Raw genomic sequence first — 17,500 nt, forward strand, 5'->3', positions numbered from 1 at the left:
CTTTGATTGCAGAGAGCATAAGGACACGAAAACGGAAAAAAAAACATCTTGTTTGAATTCCGAGCGCTTCGAAAACAAATTGTCATCAGGAAGCAAAAAAAGTTGAACATCGGTTAACCAGAGGAACAACATTTTGTTTGTCTATCATCAGAGAATATCAAGGAACCCTAAGCAAGTGGAGTGGTTCAAAAAAATAAAACTTGTGAAAGTAAGTTAAAAATTTCTTTTATCTCCATGTCGCTATTTCATCATTTCAACCTATATAACTCATCCACGGATCAGAACAAGGTAGTCGGAACATAAAAATAGTTAAAAATTAGCATCCTTAATCATCAGCAAGCATTTTTCTCTATGTTTTAAATACGAGGAGCTGAGATTAGTCAATTTGCAATTATTTAGGACCCATATTTATTTGTTAAGATTGCATCACAAAATTTGTGACCTGTCATATGTGAAATGTGAAAATATTTTAAAGCAAACACAAAACTAATTTTTAAAACATCAATTCTGCTCACATAACATAAATATGAGTAATCAAAGGTCAATTGTACATCTTTTTTTCCTCTTAATGTACAAGTCATAGAGAAAAGTTTCTTAAGGAAAAGTTGTTGCATTAGTAAAAACTAACACAAAACTACTTTTTAAAACATCAATTTCGCTCACATAACATATATATGAGTCATCAAAGGTCAATTGTACATCATTTTTTTCCTCTAAATGTATAAGTCCTAGAGAAAATTTTCTGATGGAAAAGTTGTTTCCTCAGTGAAAACTAACAAGAAACTACCTTGAAAAATATTAATTTTACTTACTTAACATATATAAGAGTCACCAAAGGTCAAATGTACATCATTTTTTTCCTCTTAATGAACAAGTCCTGGAGAAAAGTTTCATAAGGAAAAGTTGTTCCATTAGTGAAAACTAACACAAAACTACTTTAAAAACATCAATTTTGCTCATATAACATAAATATGGGTCATCAAAAGTCAATTGTACATTTTTTTCCTCTTAATGTACAAGTCCTAGAGAAAACTTTCTTCAGAAGAGTTGTTTCTTTAGTGAAAACTAACAAGAAAATACCTTGAAAAACATTATTTTTGCTTACTTAACCCATATAAGACTCACCAAAGGTCAATTGTACAACGTTTTTTCCCTCTTATTGTACGAGTCCTAGAGAAATTTTTCTTAGGGAAAAATTGTTCCATTAGTGAAAACTAACATAAAACTTCTTTGAAAAACATCAATTTTGCTCACACAACCTATATATGAATCATCAAAGGTCAATGGTACATGGTTTTTTCCTGTTAATGTACAAGTCCTAGAGAAAAGTTTCATAAGGAAAAGTTGTTCCAATAGTAAAAATTAACACAAAACTACTTTTTAAAAACATCAATTTCGCTCACATAACATAAATATGAGTCATCAAAGGTCAATTGTACATCATTTTTTTTCCTCTAAATGTACAAGTCCTAGAGAAAAATTTCTTAAGGAAAAGTTGTTCCATTAGTAAAAACTAACACAAAACTGCTTTAAAAGACATTCAGTTTTGATCACATATCATATATATGAGTCATCAAAGGTCAATTGTGCATCTTTTTTTCCTCTTAATGTACAAGTCCTAGAGAAAAGTTTCTTAAGGAAAAGTTGTTCCATTAGTGAAAACTAACACAAAACTACTTTAAAAGACATTCAGTTTTGATCACATATCATATATATGAGTCATCAAAGGTCAATTGTGCATCTTTTTTTCCTCTTAATGTACAAGTCCTAGAGAAAAGTTTCTTAAGGAAAAGTTGTTCCATTAGTGAAAACTAACACAAAACTACTTTAAAAGACATTCAGTTTTGATCACATATCATATATATGAGTCATCAAAGGTCAATGGTACATGGTTTTTTCCTGTTAATGTACAAGTCCTAGAGAAAAGTTTCATAAGGAAAAGTTGTTCCAATAGTAAAAATTAACACAAAACTACTTTTTAAAAACATCAATTTCGCTCACATAACATAAATATGAGTCATCAAAGGTCAATTGTACATCATTTTTTTTCCTCTAAATGTACAAGTCCTAGAGAAAAATTTCTTAAGGAAAAGTTGTTCCATTAGTAAAAACTTACACAAAACTATTTTAAAAAACATCAATTTTGCCTACTTAACATATATATGAGTCATCAAAGGTCAATTGTACATCATTTTTTTTCCTCTAAATGTACAAGTCCTAGAGAAAAATTTCTTAAGGAAAAGTTGTTCCATTAGTAAAAACTAACACAAAACTACTTTAAAAGACATTCAGTTTTGATCACATATCATATATATGAGTCATCAAAGGTCAATTGTGCATCTTTTTTTCCTCTTAATGTACAAGTCCTAGAGAAAAGTTTCTTAAGGAAAAGTTGTTCCATTAGTGAAAACTAACACAAAAATAAATTAAAAACATCAATTTTGATCAAATAACATATATGAGTAATCAAAGGTCAATTGTACATCATCTTTTTCCTCATAATGAAAAAGTCCTAGAGAAAAGTTTCTTAAGGAAAAGTTGTTCCATTAGTAAAAACTAACACAAAACTACTTTAAAAAACATCAATTTTGCTCACATAACATAAATATGAGTCATCAAAAGTCAATTGTACATTTTTTTCCTCTTAATGTACAAGTCCTAGAGAAAAATTTCTTCAGAAAAATTGTTTCCTTAGTGAAAACTAACAAGAAACTACCTTGAAAAACATTATTTTTGCTTACTCAACATATATAAGAGTCACCAAAAGTCAATTGTACATCGTTTTTTCCCCTCTTAATGTACAAGTCCTAGAGAGAATTTTCTTAGGGAAAACTTGTTCCATTAGTGAAAACTAACATAAAACTACTTTGAAAAACATCAATTTGGCTCACACAACCTATATATGAATAATCAAAGGTCAATTGTACATTGTTTTTTTTTCCTGTTAATGTAAAAGTCCTAGAGAAAAGTTTCTTAAGGAAAAGTTGTTCCATTAGTAAAAACTAAGACAAAACTACTTTTTAAAGACATCAATTTCGCTCACATAACACAAATATGAGTCATCAAAAGTCAATTGTACATCATTTTTTTCCCTCTAAATGTACAAGTTCTAGACAAAAATTTTTTAAGGAAAAGTTGTTCCATTAGTAAAAACTAACACAAAACTACTATAAAAAACATCAATTTTGCACACATAACATATATATGAGTCATCAAAGGTCAATTGTAAATCATTTTTTCCCTCTAAGTGTACAAGTCCTAGAGAAAAACTTCTTAAGGAAAAAGTGGTTCCATTAGTAAAAACTAACACAAAACTACTTTAAAAAACATCAATTTTGCATACATAACATTCATATGTGTCATCAAATGTCAAATGTACATCATTTTTTTCCTCTAAATGTACAAGTTCTAGAGAAAAATTTCTTAAGGAAAAGTGGTTCCATTAGTAAAAACTAACACAAAACTACTTTAAAAACATCAATGTTGCACACATAAAATATATATGTGTCACCCAATTTCAATTGTACATTATTTTTCCTACTAATGTACAAGTTATAGAGGAAATGTTCTGAAGTAAAAGTTGTTTAATTAGTGAAAGTTAACACAAGATTAATTTTTAAAAACTTAAACAAAGCTTACATATAATATATATGAGTCAGCGCAGGTCATTAGTAAATCATTTTTCCCCTCTTAATGTAGAAGTCATAGAGAAAAATTTTGGTGTTGTAGAAGAAAAAGTTGTTCAATTAGTGAGAAGTAACGTAGAACTACTTTAGGCAAACCTAAATACTGCTCACATAGAGTATATATGAGTCATCAAGTTCATATGTACATCAATTTTTTCTCTTATTGTACAAGTCATAGAGTAAAATTTCCTAATTAAAAGTTGTTCAATTAGTGAAAGTTAACGCAAAACTATTTTAAAAAATTAAATAAAGCTCACATAAAATTTATATGTGTCAGCACAAGTATTTGTACATTTTTTGTTTCCTCTTATTGTAAAAGTCACAGAGAAAAATTTTTAAAGCAAAAGTTGTTTGATTAGTGAAAAGTAACAGCGAACTACTTTAAGAAAACCTAAATACTGCCCACATAAAGTTTATATGAGTCATCAAAAGTCATATGTACATCATTTCTTCCCTCTCAATGTACAAGTCATAGAGAAAAGTTATATGAGGAAAATTTGTTCTATTAGTGAAAACAAAAGCAAAACTGCTTTGAAAAAAGTCAATTGCGCACACATAAAGAATATATATGAGTCATCAAAAATCATTTTTTCCTCTAAGCGTACAAGTCATAGAGATAAATTTCTTAGGTAAAACTGGTTCAGTTAATTAAAATTAACACAAAATGTTATAAAAAATTTTAATTTGGCTAACCTAATTGATATATGAGTCATCAATTGTAACTTGCACATCTTCTTTCCTCTTAATGTACAAGTCCTAGAGAAAAGTTTCTTAAGGAAAAGTTGTTTCCTTAGTGAAAACTAACAAGAAACTACCTTGAAAAACAATAATTTTGCTTACTTAACATATATAAGAGTCACCAAAGGTCAATTGTACATCGTTTTTTTCCTATTAATGTACAAGTCCTAGAGAGAATTTTCTTCGGGAAAACTTGTTCCATTAGTGAAAACTAACATAAAACTACTTTGAAAAACATCAATTTTGCTCACACAACCTTTATATGAATAATCAAATGTCAATTGTACATTGTTTTTTTCCTGTTAATGTACAAGTCCTAGAGAAAGATTTCCTAAGAAAAAGTTGTTCCATTAGAAAAAACTAACACAAAACTACTTTTTAAAAACATCAATTTTCGCTCACATAACATAAATATGAATCATCAAAGGTCAATTGTACATCTTTTTTTCCCTCTAAATGTACAAGTCCTAGAGAAAAATTTCTTAAGGAAAAGTTGTTCCATTAGTAAAAACTAACACAAAACTACTTTGAAAAACATCAGTTTTGATCACATATCATAAATATGAGTCATCAAACGCCAATTGTACATCATTTTTTTTCTCTTAATGTACAAGTCATAGAGAAAAATTTTTTAAGGAAAAGTTGTTCCATCAGTAAAAACAAACAAAAAACTACTTTAAAAACATCAATTTGGCTCACATAACATAAACATGAGTCATCAAAGGTCAATTGTACATCATTTTTTTTCATCTTAATGTAAAAGTCCTAGAAAAAAGTTTCTTAAGGAAAAGTTGTTGCATTAGTAAAAACTAACACAAAACTACTTTTTAAAACATCAATTTCGCTCACATAACATATATATGAGTCATCAAAGGTCAATTGTACATCATTTTTTTCCTCTAAATGTATAAGTCCTAGAGAAAATTTTCTTATGGAAAAGTTGTTTCCTTAGTGAAAACTAACAAGAAACTACCTTGAAAAATATTAATTTTACTTACTTAACATATATAAGAGTCACCAAAGGTCAATTGTACATCGTTTTTTTCCTATTAATGTACAAGTCCTAGAGAGAATTTTCCTAGGGAAAACTTGTTCCATTTGTGATAACTAACATAAAACTACTTTGAAAAACATCAATTTTGCTCACACAACCTATATATGAATCATCAAAGATCAATTGTACATCGTTTTTTCCTGTTAAAGTACAAGTCCTAGAGAGAGATTTCTTAAGGAAAAGTTGTTCCATTAGTAAAAACTAACACAAAACTACTTTTTAAAAACATCAATTTGGCTCACATAACCTTAATATGAATCATCAAAGGTCAATTGTACATCGTTTTTTTCCTGTTAATGTACAAGTCCTAGAGAGAGCTTTCTTAAGGAAAAGTTGCTCCATTAGTAAAAACTAACACAAAACTACTTTTTAAAAACATCAATTTCGCTCACATAACATAAATATGAGTCATCAAAGGTCAATTGTACATCATTTTTTTTCCTCTAAAAGTACAAGTCCTATAGAAAAATTTCTTATGGAAAAGTTGTTCCATTAGTAAAAAGTAACACAAAATTACTTTAAAAAACATCAGTTTTGATCACATATCATATATATGAGTCATCAAACGTCAATTGTACATCATTTTTTTCCTCTTAATGTACAAGTCATAGAGAAAAATTTCCTAAGGAAAAGTTGTTCCATCAGTAAAAACAAACAAAAAACTACTTTAAAAACATCAATTTGGCTCACATCAGATAAATATGAGTCATCAAAGGTCAATTGTACATCATTTTTTTCCATCTCAATGTTCAAGTCCTAGAAAAAGGTGTCTTAAGGAAAAGTTGTTCCATTAGTAAAAACTAACACAAAACTACTTTTTAAAACATCAATTTCGCTCACATAACATATATATGAGTCATCAAAGGTCAATTGTTCATCATTTTTTTCCTCTAAATGTACAAGTCCTAGAGAAAAATTTTTTAGGAAAAGTTGTTCCATTAGTAAAAACTAACACAAAACTACTTTAAAAACATCAATTTTGCATACATAACGTTTATATGTGTCCTCAAATGTCAAATGTACATCATTTTTTTCCTCTAAATGTACAAGTCCTAGAGAAAAATTTCTTAAGGAAAAGTGGTTCCATTAGTAAAAACTAACACAAAACTACTTTGAAAACATCAATGTTGCACACATAAATTATATATGTGTCACCAAATTTCAATTGTACATCATTTTTTTCCTCTTAATGTACAAGTCATAGAGAAAAATTTTTTAAGGAAAAGTTGTTGCATTAGTAAAAACTAACACAAAACTACTTTTTAAAACATCAATTTCGCTCACATAACATATATATGAGTCATCAAAGGTCAATTGTACATCATTTTTTTCCTCTAAATGTATAAGTCCTAGAGAAAATTTTCTTATGGAAAAGTTGTTTCCTCAGTGAAAACTAACAAGAAACTACCTTGAAAAATATTAATTTTACTTACTTAACATATATAAGAGTCACCAAAGGTCAATTGTACATCGTTTTTTTCCTATTAATGTACAAGTCATAGAGAAAAATTTTTTAAGGAAAAGTTGTTGCATTAGTAAAAACTAACACAAAACTACTTTAAAAACATCAATTTTGCATACATAACGTTTATATGTGTCCTCAAATGTCAAATGTACATCATTTTTTTCCTCTAAATGTACAAGTCCTAGAGAAAAATTTCTTAAGGAAAAGTGGTTCCATTAGTAAAAACTAACACAAAACTACTTTGAAAACATCAATGTTGCACACATAAATTATATATGTGTCACCAAATTTCAATTGTACATCATTTTTTTCCTCTTAATGTACAAGTCATAGAGAAAAATTTTTTAAGGAAAAGTTGTTGCATTAGTAAAAACTAACACAAAACTACTTTTTAAAACATCAATTTCGCTCACATAACATATATATGAGTCATCAAAGGTCAATTGTACATCATTTTTTTCCTCTAAATGTACAAGTCCTAGAGAGAATTTTCCTAGGGAATACTTGTTCCATTAGTGATAACTAACATAAAACTACTTTGAAAAACATCAATTTTGCTCACACAACCTATATATGAATCATCAAAGATCAATTGTACATCGTTTTTTTCCTGTTAAAGTGCAAGTCCTAGAGAGAGATTTCTTAGGGCCAAGTTGTTGCATTAGTAAAAACTAACACAAAACTACTTTTTAAAACATCAATTTCGCTCACATAACATATATATGAGTCATCAAAGGTCAATTGTACATCATTTTTTTCCTCTAAATGTATAAGTCCTAGAGAAAATTTTCTGATGGAAAAGTTGTTTCCTCAGTGAAAACTAACAAGAAACTACCTTGAAAAATATTAATTTTACTTACTTAACATATATAAGAGTCACCAAAGGTCAATTGTACATCGTTTTTTTCCTATTAATGTACAAGTCCTAGAGAGAATTTTCCTAGGGAATACTTGTTCCATTAGTGATAACTAACATAAAACTACTTTGAAAAACATCAATTTTGCTCACACAACCTATATATGAATCATCAAAGATCAATTGTACATCGTTTTTTTCCTGTTAAAGTGCAAGTCCTAGAGAGAGATTTCTTAGGGCAAAGTTGTTCCATTAGTAAAAACTAACACAAAACTACTTTTTAAAAACATCAATTTGGCTCACATAACATAAATATGAGTCATCAAAGGTCAATTGTACATCATTTTTTTATCTCTAAAAGTACAAGTCCTAGAGAAAAATTTCTTATGGAAAAGTTGTTCCATTAGTAAAAAGTAACACAAAATTACTTTAAAAAACATCAGTTTTGATCACATATCATATATATGAGTCATCAAACGTCAATTGTACATCATTTTTTTCCTCTTAATGTACAAGTCATAGAGAAAAATTTCCTAAGGAAAAGTTGTTCCATCAGTAAAAACAAACAAAAAACTACTTTAAAAACATCAATTTGGCTCACATAAGATAAATATGAGTCATCAAAGGTCAATTGTACATCATTTTTTTCCATCTTAATGTTCAAGTCCTAGAAAAAGGTGTCTTAAGGAAAAGTTGTTCCATTAGTAAAAACTAACACAAAACTACTTTTTAAAACATCAATTTCGCTCACATAACATATATATGAGTCATCAAAGGTCAATTGTACATCATTTTTTTCCTCTAAATGTATAAGTCCTAGAGAAAATTTTCTGATGGAAAAGTTGTTTCCTCAGTGAAAACTAACAAGAAACTACCTTGAAAAATATTAATTTTACTTACTTAACATATATAAGAGTCACCAAAGGTCAATTGTACATCGTTTTTTTCCTATTAATGTACAAGTCCTAGAGAGAATTTTCCTAGGGAATACTTGTTCCATTAGTGATAACTAACATAAAACTACTTTGAAAAACATCAATTTTGCTCACACAACCTATATATGAATCATCAAAGATCAATTGTACATCGTTTTTTTCCTGTTAAAGTGCAAGTCCTAGAGAGAGATTTCTTAGGGCAAAGTTGTTCCATTAGTAAAAACTAACACAAAACTACTTTTTAAAAACATCAATTTGGCTCACATAACATAAATATGAGTCATCAAAGGTCAATTGTACATCATTTTTTTATCTCTAAAAGTACAAGTCCTAGAGAAAAATTTCTTATGGAAAAGTTGTTCCATTAGTAAAAAGTAACACAAAATTACTTTAAAAAACATCAGTTTTGATCACATATCATATATATGAGTCATCAAACGTCAATTGTACATCATTTTTTTCCTCTTAATGTACAAGTCATAGAGAAAAATTTCCTAAGGAAAAGTTGTTCCATCAGTAAAAACAAACAAAAAACTACTTTAAAAACATCAATTTGGCTCACATAAGATAAATATGAGTCATCAAAGGTCAATTGTACATCATTTTTTTCCATCTTAATGTTCAAGTCCTAGAAAAAGGTGTCTTAAGGAAAAGTTGTTCCATTAGTAAAAACTAACACAAAACTACTTTTTAAAACATCAATTTCGCTCACATAACATATATATGAGTCATCAAAGGTCAATTGTTCATCATTTTTTTCCTCTAAATGTACAAATCCTAGAGAAAAATTTTTTAGGAAAAGTTGTTCCATTAGTAAAAACTAACACAAAACTACTTTAAAAACATCAATTTTGCATACATAACGTTTATATGTGTCCTCAAATGTCAAATGTACATCATTTTTTTCCTCTAAATGTACAAGTCCTAGAGAAAAATTTCCTAAGGAAGAGTGGTTCCATTAGTAAAAACTAACACAAAACTACTTTGAAAACATCAATGTTGCACACATAAATTATATATGTGTCACCAAATTTCAATTGTACATCATTTTTCCTACTAATGTACAAGTCATAGAGGAAATGTTCTGAAGTAAAAGTTGTGTAATTAGTGAAAGTTAACACAAGATTAGTTTTTAAAAACTTAAACAAAGCTCACATATAATATATATGAGTCAGTACAGGTCTTTTGTACATCAATTTTTCCTCTTAATTTACAAGTTTTAGAGGAAATCTTCTGTAGAAAAAGTTGTTTAATTAGTGAAAACTAAAACAAAACAACTTTAAAAAAAACTTAAATAAAGCTCACATAAGTATATATGAGTCAGCGCAGGTCATTTGTACATCATTTTTCCCCTCTTAATGTAAAAGTCATAGAGAAAAACTTGGGAGTTGTAGAAGAAAAAATTGTTCAATGAGTGAGAAGTAACACAGAACTACCTTAGGCAAACCTATATACTGCTCACATAAAGTATATATGAGTCATCAAAATTCATATGTACATCAATTTTTCCTCTTTTTGTACAAGTCATAGAGCAAAATTTCCTAATTAAAAGTGGTTCAATTAGTGAAAGTTAACGCAAAACTATTTTAAAAAATTTTAATAAAGCTCACATAAAATTCATATGAGTCAGCACAGGTATTTGTACATTTTTTGTTTCCTCTTATTGTGAAAGTCTTAAAGAAAAATTTTTAAAGCAAAAGTTGTTTGATCAATGAAAAGTAACAGCGAACTACTCTAAGAAAACCTAAATACTGCCCACATAAAATTTATATGAGTCATCAAAAGTCATATTTACATCATTTTTTCCCTCTCAATGTACAAGTCATAGAGAAAAGTTATATGAGGAAAATTTGTTCTATTTGTGAAAACAAACGCAAAACTGCTTTGAAAAATGTCAATTGCGCACACATAAAGAATATATATGAGTCATCAAAAGTCATTTTTTCCTCTGAACGTACAAGTCATAGAGATAAATTTCTTAGGTAAAACTGGTTCAATTGATTAAAATTAACACAAAAATGTTATAAAAAATATTAATTTGGCTAACCTAATTGATATATGAGTCATCAGTTGTAGCTTGCACATCTTCTTTCCTCCTAATGTACAAGTCCTAGAGAAAAGTTTCTTAAGGAAAAGTTGTTTCCTTAGTGAAAACTACCAATAAAATACTTAAATTGTCAGTTTCGTCCATACAAAGGATCTATGAGTCCTGAAAGGTCAATTGTACGTCAATTTTTCCCTCTTAAATTATAAGTTCCAAAGAGAAAATTGTTTCGTAGTTAGAACTAAAACAGTACTTGAAAAAGAATCAATTAAAGGTAAAAGTTGTTTCATGTGTCATCATGTGTCATCTAAATTCATGTGAGAGTCATTATATCATTATAAGTGCATCTTTTTGCTCTTAGCTTACTAGTTACTGTGAAAAATTCCTTCTATGAAGTTGTGTTGTATCTGAAAGATAACACAAAAAACTTAGAATTGTATCAATTTTGCTCATAAAAGCTAAATATGAGCATATGTGAAATAAAGGATCAAAGATACATCATTTCTTTCTACTTAATGAACGATTCCAGGAGAAAAGTACGAGTAAAAAAACACGTTCATTACTGAAAATTAACGCAAGATTATTTTAAAATGTATTAGTTTGTGTCATAAAAACTATAAAATTAGTCATCAAAGGTTTATAGTGCATCGTTTTTTTCCCTCATAATGTACAAGTCGCAGTGAAATTTTCATCAAAAAAAAACTCTTTCATTGGTAAAAATTAACGAAAACTTACTCTATTTTGCATCAGTTTTTATCATTTAACGTATGTACGAGTCAGCAAACGTCAAATTTTATCATTTTATTCCACTTGAGGTACAAGTGTCGGTGAAAGTTCCTTCATTAAAAAGTTTTCCGTACGCTAAAACTCATCCAAATTTACTTAAAACTTTACGCAAACTAAAATGAGACTCATTTTTTTCCCTTCATAATATACAAGTCTCTGAGCGAAACCTTCAGAGATAAATTTTTTAAAGAAAATCTCGATCAATCAGCAAAAACTAACAAAAAAAATTTCAAAAGAGTATCAATTTTGTTCACGAAAATGTAAATGGGTCATTAAAAGGCATTTTTAATTCATTTTTCGCCCTCTTAATGTACCCAGAGATGAGATATTTAGAAAAATCTTGTTTCATTAGTAAAAACTAACATGCAAACAATTTGAAATGTATTAGTGTCGGTAATACAAATTATATATGCGTCATCAAAATGTGTAATTGCACGTCATTTTTATTCCGCTCAACGTACATGTCCCAGAGAAATAATTCATAAGTAAAAATTGATTCATGCGCAAAAATTATTTGAAAATATTTCAAAATGTTTGAAGCTCTGTCATATAAACTATAAATGATTCATTACTAGTAAACAATAAATCATTCATTATCTTTCAATGCACAAGCAGTAGAGTGAAAATTATTCAATGAAAGTCAGTTCTCTGAAAAGAAAAAAAATCAAAGTAACATCTATTTTATGCACTTACATTACGAATGATTCATCCGGGCTCAGACGTACAATATCTCAGATCACATAATGTACAATAGTACAGCAACTTTTTGAAAACTTTTTTATTAGAAAGATGTTTTGAAAGTAAATACGGCAATGGAAACTTAAAAAAATCAATTTTGTGCTCATTGTCGAGAAAGAAATGTTCGATTCTTTATTGTTTCTCATCTCTCAAGGTACAAGTGTTATACCAAAATATAGCTAATGATAATTTCCACCAACTCAAACCAAACTGCGTTAAAGATTACTATGCACGAGTTGGAATTAACCGATATACTTCTTACTCAGTGTTATTTTGTTTGTATAAGTAGCTAGAAGACAGCAGCATTTAAGAGTTTTTCATAAAACAATGTCCGGAATTTTTTTCCAAATATGTTAGACAAAGAATTTGTTGTTGACTGTGCAAACTGGTTTTTCGTAAAGTAATTTTAACGAAACAAAATTACGCACTTGCAACTAAAATCATTATCTTTTTTCTTTTTTGAAAACGAAGCAATGAACCATGCATGCACGAAAACCTACCACATAGAACTCTAAGAGCATGCATGGATGGATGGTTCATTGCTTCGTTTTTCAAAAAAGAACAAAAAGATAATGATTTTAGTTGCAAGTGCGTAACTTTGTTTCGTTAAAATTACGTTACGAAAAACTAGTTTTCACAGTCAACAACAAATCTTTTGTCTACCATATTTGGAAAAATATTCCGGACTTTGTTTTATGAAAAACTCTTAAATGCTGGTGTCTTCCAGATACTTATACAAAAAAATAACACTGAGTAAGACGTACATCGGTTAATTCCAACTCGTGCATAGTAATCTTTAACACAGTTTGGTTTGAGTTGGTGGAAATTATCATTAGCTATTATTTGGTATAACACTTGTGCCTTGAGAGATGAGAAACTATAAAGAACCGAACATTTCTCACCCGACAATGAGCACGAAATTGATTTTTTAAAAGTTTCCATTGTTGTATTTACTTTCAAAACAACTTTCTAGTGAAAAAAGTTTTCAAAAAATTTCTGTACTATTGTACATTATGTGATCTGAGATATTGTAAGTCCGAGCCCGGATGAATTTCATTCAAAACACTAAATTTCATTGAATAAGTTTCACTCTACTGCTTGTACAATGAAAGACAATGAATGATTTATTGTTTACTAGTAATGACTCATTTATGGTTTATATGACAGAGCTTCAAACATTTTGAAATATTTTCAAATAATTTTTGCGCATGAATCAACTTTTACTTAGGAATTATTTCTCCGGGACATGTATGTTGAGCGGAATAAAAATGACGTACAATTACACATTTTGATGACGCATATATAATTTGTATTACCGACACTAATACATTTCAAATTGTTTGCATGTTAGTTTTTACTAATGAAACAAGTTTTTTCTAAATATCTAATCTCTAGGTACATTAAGAGGGCGAAAAATGATTTAAAAATGCCTTTTAATGATCCATTTACATTTTCGTGAACAAAACTGATACTCTTTTGAAAATTTTTTTGATAGTTTTTGCTGATTGATCGAGATTTTCTTAAAAAAATTTATCTCTGAAGGTTTCGCTCAGAGACTTGTATATTATGAAGGGAAAAAATGAGTCTCAATTTAGTTTGCGTAAAGTTTTAAGTAGCTTTGGATGAGTTTTAACTTACGAAAAACTTTTTAATGAAGGAACTTTCACCGATACTTGTACCTCAAGTGGAACAAAATGATAAACATTGACGTTTGCTGACTCGTACATACGTTATATGAAAAGAACTAATGCAAAGTAAAGTAAGTCTTTGTTAATTTTCACCAATGAAAGAGTTTTTTATTTGATGAATTTTTCACTGCGACTTGTACATTAAGAGGAAAAAAACGATGCACTATAAACCTTTGATGACTCATTTTATAGTTTTTACGAAACAAACTAATATATTTTTGAAATAATCTTGCGTTAATTTTCAGTAATGAACGTGTTTTTTTTTACTTGTACTTTTCTCCTGGACTTGTTCATTAAGTAGAAAGAAATGATGTATATTTGACCCTTTATTTCACATATACTCATATTTAGCTTTTTCTGAGCAAAATTGATACAATTCTAAGTTTTTTGTGTTATCTTTCAGATACAACACAACTTCATAGAAGGAATTTTTCACAGTAACTAGTAAGCTAAGAGCAAAACGATGCACTTATAATGACTCTCACATAAATTTAGATGATACATGATGACACATGAAACAACTTTTACATGAGAATTTTTTTTGTTCTGGTCTTGTAAATTTAGTAGCGGCGATGCTCAAGCAACTTTAATGAATCATTTATACTTTATGTGAAGAAAATTGATACTTTTTTTGGTATTGTTTTAGTTTTAACTACGAAACAATTTTCTCTCCGAACTTATAATTTAAGAGGAAAAAATTGACGTACAATTTACCTTTCGGGACTCATAGTTCCTTTGTATGGACAAAACTGACAATTTAAGTATTTTATTGGTAGTTTTCACTAAAGAAACAACCTTTCCTTCAGAAAGTTTTCCCTAGGACTTGTACATTAAGAGGAAAGAAGATGTGCAAGTTACAATTGATGACTCATATATCAATTATGTTAGCCAAATTAATATTTTTCATAACACTTTTGTGTTAATTTTAACTAATTGAACCATTTTTACCTAAAAAATTTTTAACTATGACTTGTACGTTTAGAGGACAAAATGACCTTTGATGACTCATATATAATCTTTATGTGTGCGCAATTGACATTTTTCAAAGCAGTTTTGCGTTTGTTTTCACTAATAGAACAAATTTTCCTCAAATAACTTTTCTCTATGACTTGTACATTGAGAGGGGAAAAATGATGTACATATGACTTTTGATGACTCATATATACTTTATGTGAGCAGTATTTAGGTTTTGTTACAGTAGTTTTCTAATACTTTTCACTACTTAAACAACTTTTGCTTTGAAAACTTTTCTCTGTAACTTTTACAATAAGAGGAAACAAAAAAATGTACAAATGACCTGTGGTGACTCATATAAACTTTATGTGAGCTTTATTTAAATTTTTTAAAATAATTTTTTGTGTAAACTTTCACTAATTGAAGAACTTTTAATTAGGAACTTTTCCTCTATGACTTGTACATTAAGAGGAAAATTGATGTAAATATGAACTTTGATGACTCATATATATACAGTATGTGAGCAGTATTTAGGTTTGCCTAAAGTAGTTCTGTGTTACTTCTCACTAATTTAACAACTTTTCCTTCTACAACTCCCAAATTTTTCTCTATGACTTCAACATTAAGAGGGGAAAATAATGTACAAATGACCTGCGCTGACTCATATATACTTTATGTGAGCTTTAATTAAGTTTTTTAAAAGCAGTTTTGTGCTAGTTTTCACTAATTAAACAACTTTTTCTTCAGAAGATTTCCTCTATCACTTGTAAATTAAGAGGAAAAATTGATGTACAAATGACCTGTGCTGACTCATATATACTTTATGTGAGCTTTATTTAAGTTTTTCAAAAGTAGTTTTGTGTAAACTTTCACTAATTAAAGAACTTTTTCTTAAGAAGATTTCCTCTATCACTTTGAATTAAGAGGAAAATTTGATGTACAAATGACCTGTGCTGACTCATAAATAGTTTATGTGACCTTTGTTTAAATTTTTTAAAATTAATCTTGTGTTAACTTTCACTAATTAAACAACTTTTAGTTCAGAACATTTCCTCTATGACTTGTACATTAGTAGGAAAAATGATGTACAATTGACATTTGGTGACACATATATATGTTTTGTGTGCAAAATTGGTGTTTTTAAAGTAGTTTTGTGTTAGTTTTCACTAACGGAACAACTTTTCCTTAAGAAATTTTTCTCTAGGACTGGTACATTTACAGGAAAAAAATTATGTACATTTGACATTTGATGACACATATGTAAGCTATGTATTAAAAATTGATGTTGTTTAAAGTTGTTTCGTGTTAGATTTTACTATTGGAACAACTTTTCCTTAAGAAACTTTTCTCTAGGACTTGTACCTTAAGAGGAAAAAAATGATGTACAATTGACCTTTGATGACTCATATATATATTATGTGAGCAAAATTGATGTTTTTTAAAGTAGTTTTTGTGTTAGTTTTCACTAATGGAACAACTTTTCCTTAGAAAATTTTTCTCTAGGACTTGTAGAATAAGAGGAAAAAAATGATGTACAATTGACCTTTGATGACTCATATTTATGTTGTGTGAGCAAAATTGATGTTTTTCAAAGTAATTTTATGTTAGTTTTCATTAATGGAACAACTTTTCCCTAAGAAAATTCTCTCTAGGACTTGTTCATTAAGACGAAAAAAATGATGTACAATTGACCTTTGATGAATTTTATATATGTCAAGTAAGCAAAATTAAAGTTTTTCAAGGTAGTTTCATGATAGTTTTCGCTAAAGAAACAACTTTTCCTGAAGAAATTTTTTTCTAGGACTTGTTTATTAAGAGGGAAAAATGATGTAGAATTGGTTTTTGATGACTCATATTTATGTTATGTGAGCAAAATTGATGTTTTTTAAAGTATTTTTGTGTTAGTTTTCACTAATGGAACAACTTTTTCTTAAGAAACTTTTCTCTAGGACTTGTACATTAAGAGGAAAAAAATGATGTACAATTGATCTTTGATGACTCATACATATGTTACGTGATCAAAATTGATGTTTTTTAAAGTATTTTTGTGTTAGTTTTCACTAATGGAACAACTTTTTCTTAAAAAAATTTTCTCTAGGACATTTTCATTAAGAGGAAAAAAATTGATGTACAATTGACCTTGGATGACTCATATTTATGTTATGTGAGCAGAACTGATGTTTTAAAAAGTAGTTTTGTGTTTGTTTTTTAAAGTATTTTCACATTTCACAAATGACAGGTCATAAATTTTGTGATGCAATCTTAACAAAAAAATATGTGTCTTAATTATTTGCTAACTGACTAATCTCAGCTCCTCGCTTTTAAAACATAGAGAAAAATTGCTTGCTGATGATTAAGGGATGCTAATTTTTAATTATTTTTATGTTCCGACTACCTTGTTCTGATCCGTGGATGAGTTGTATAGGTTGAAATGATGGAAGAGCTACATGGAGATAAAAAAAAATTTCTAACTTACTTTTCACAAGTTCTCTTTTTTTTGAACCACTCCACTTGCCTAAAGATTCTTGATGCGCTCTGGTGATAGACAAACAAAAT

The 17,500-nt window shown here is 28.5% G+C and overlaps 3 protein-coding genes across 3 annotated transcripts in view; 1 reads left to right on the forward strand and 2 right to left on the reverse strand.

The window, feature by feature from the left end:
• LOC142335950 (uncharacterized) overlaps window positions 1-17,500 on the reverse strand; it is a 390,664-nt gene that overhangs the window by 330,050 nt on the left and 43,114 nt on the right. The gene's annotated exons all lie outside the window — the stretch shown is intronic.
• Window positions 1-17,500, reverse strand: part of LOC142335951 (tRNA dimethylallyltransferase-like) — a 237,720-nt gene that overhangs the window by 177,105 nt on the left and 43,115 nt on the right. The window lies entirely within an intron of this gene.
• LOC142336536 (uncharacterized) overlaps window positions 1-17,500 on the forward strand; it is a 30,616-nt gene that overhangs the window by 487 nt on the left and 12,629 nt on the right. The gene's annotated exons all lie outside the window — the stretch shown is intronic.

This window comes from Convolutriloba macropyga, chromosome 3, assembly GCF_964194025.1.
Source record: "Convolutriloba macropyga chromosome 3, txConMacr16.3, whole genome shotgun sequence".
Lineage (NCBI taxonomy): Eukaryota > Metazoa > Xenacoelomorpha > Acoela > Convolutidae > Convolutriloba > Convolutriloba macropyga.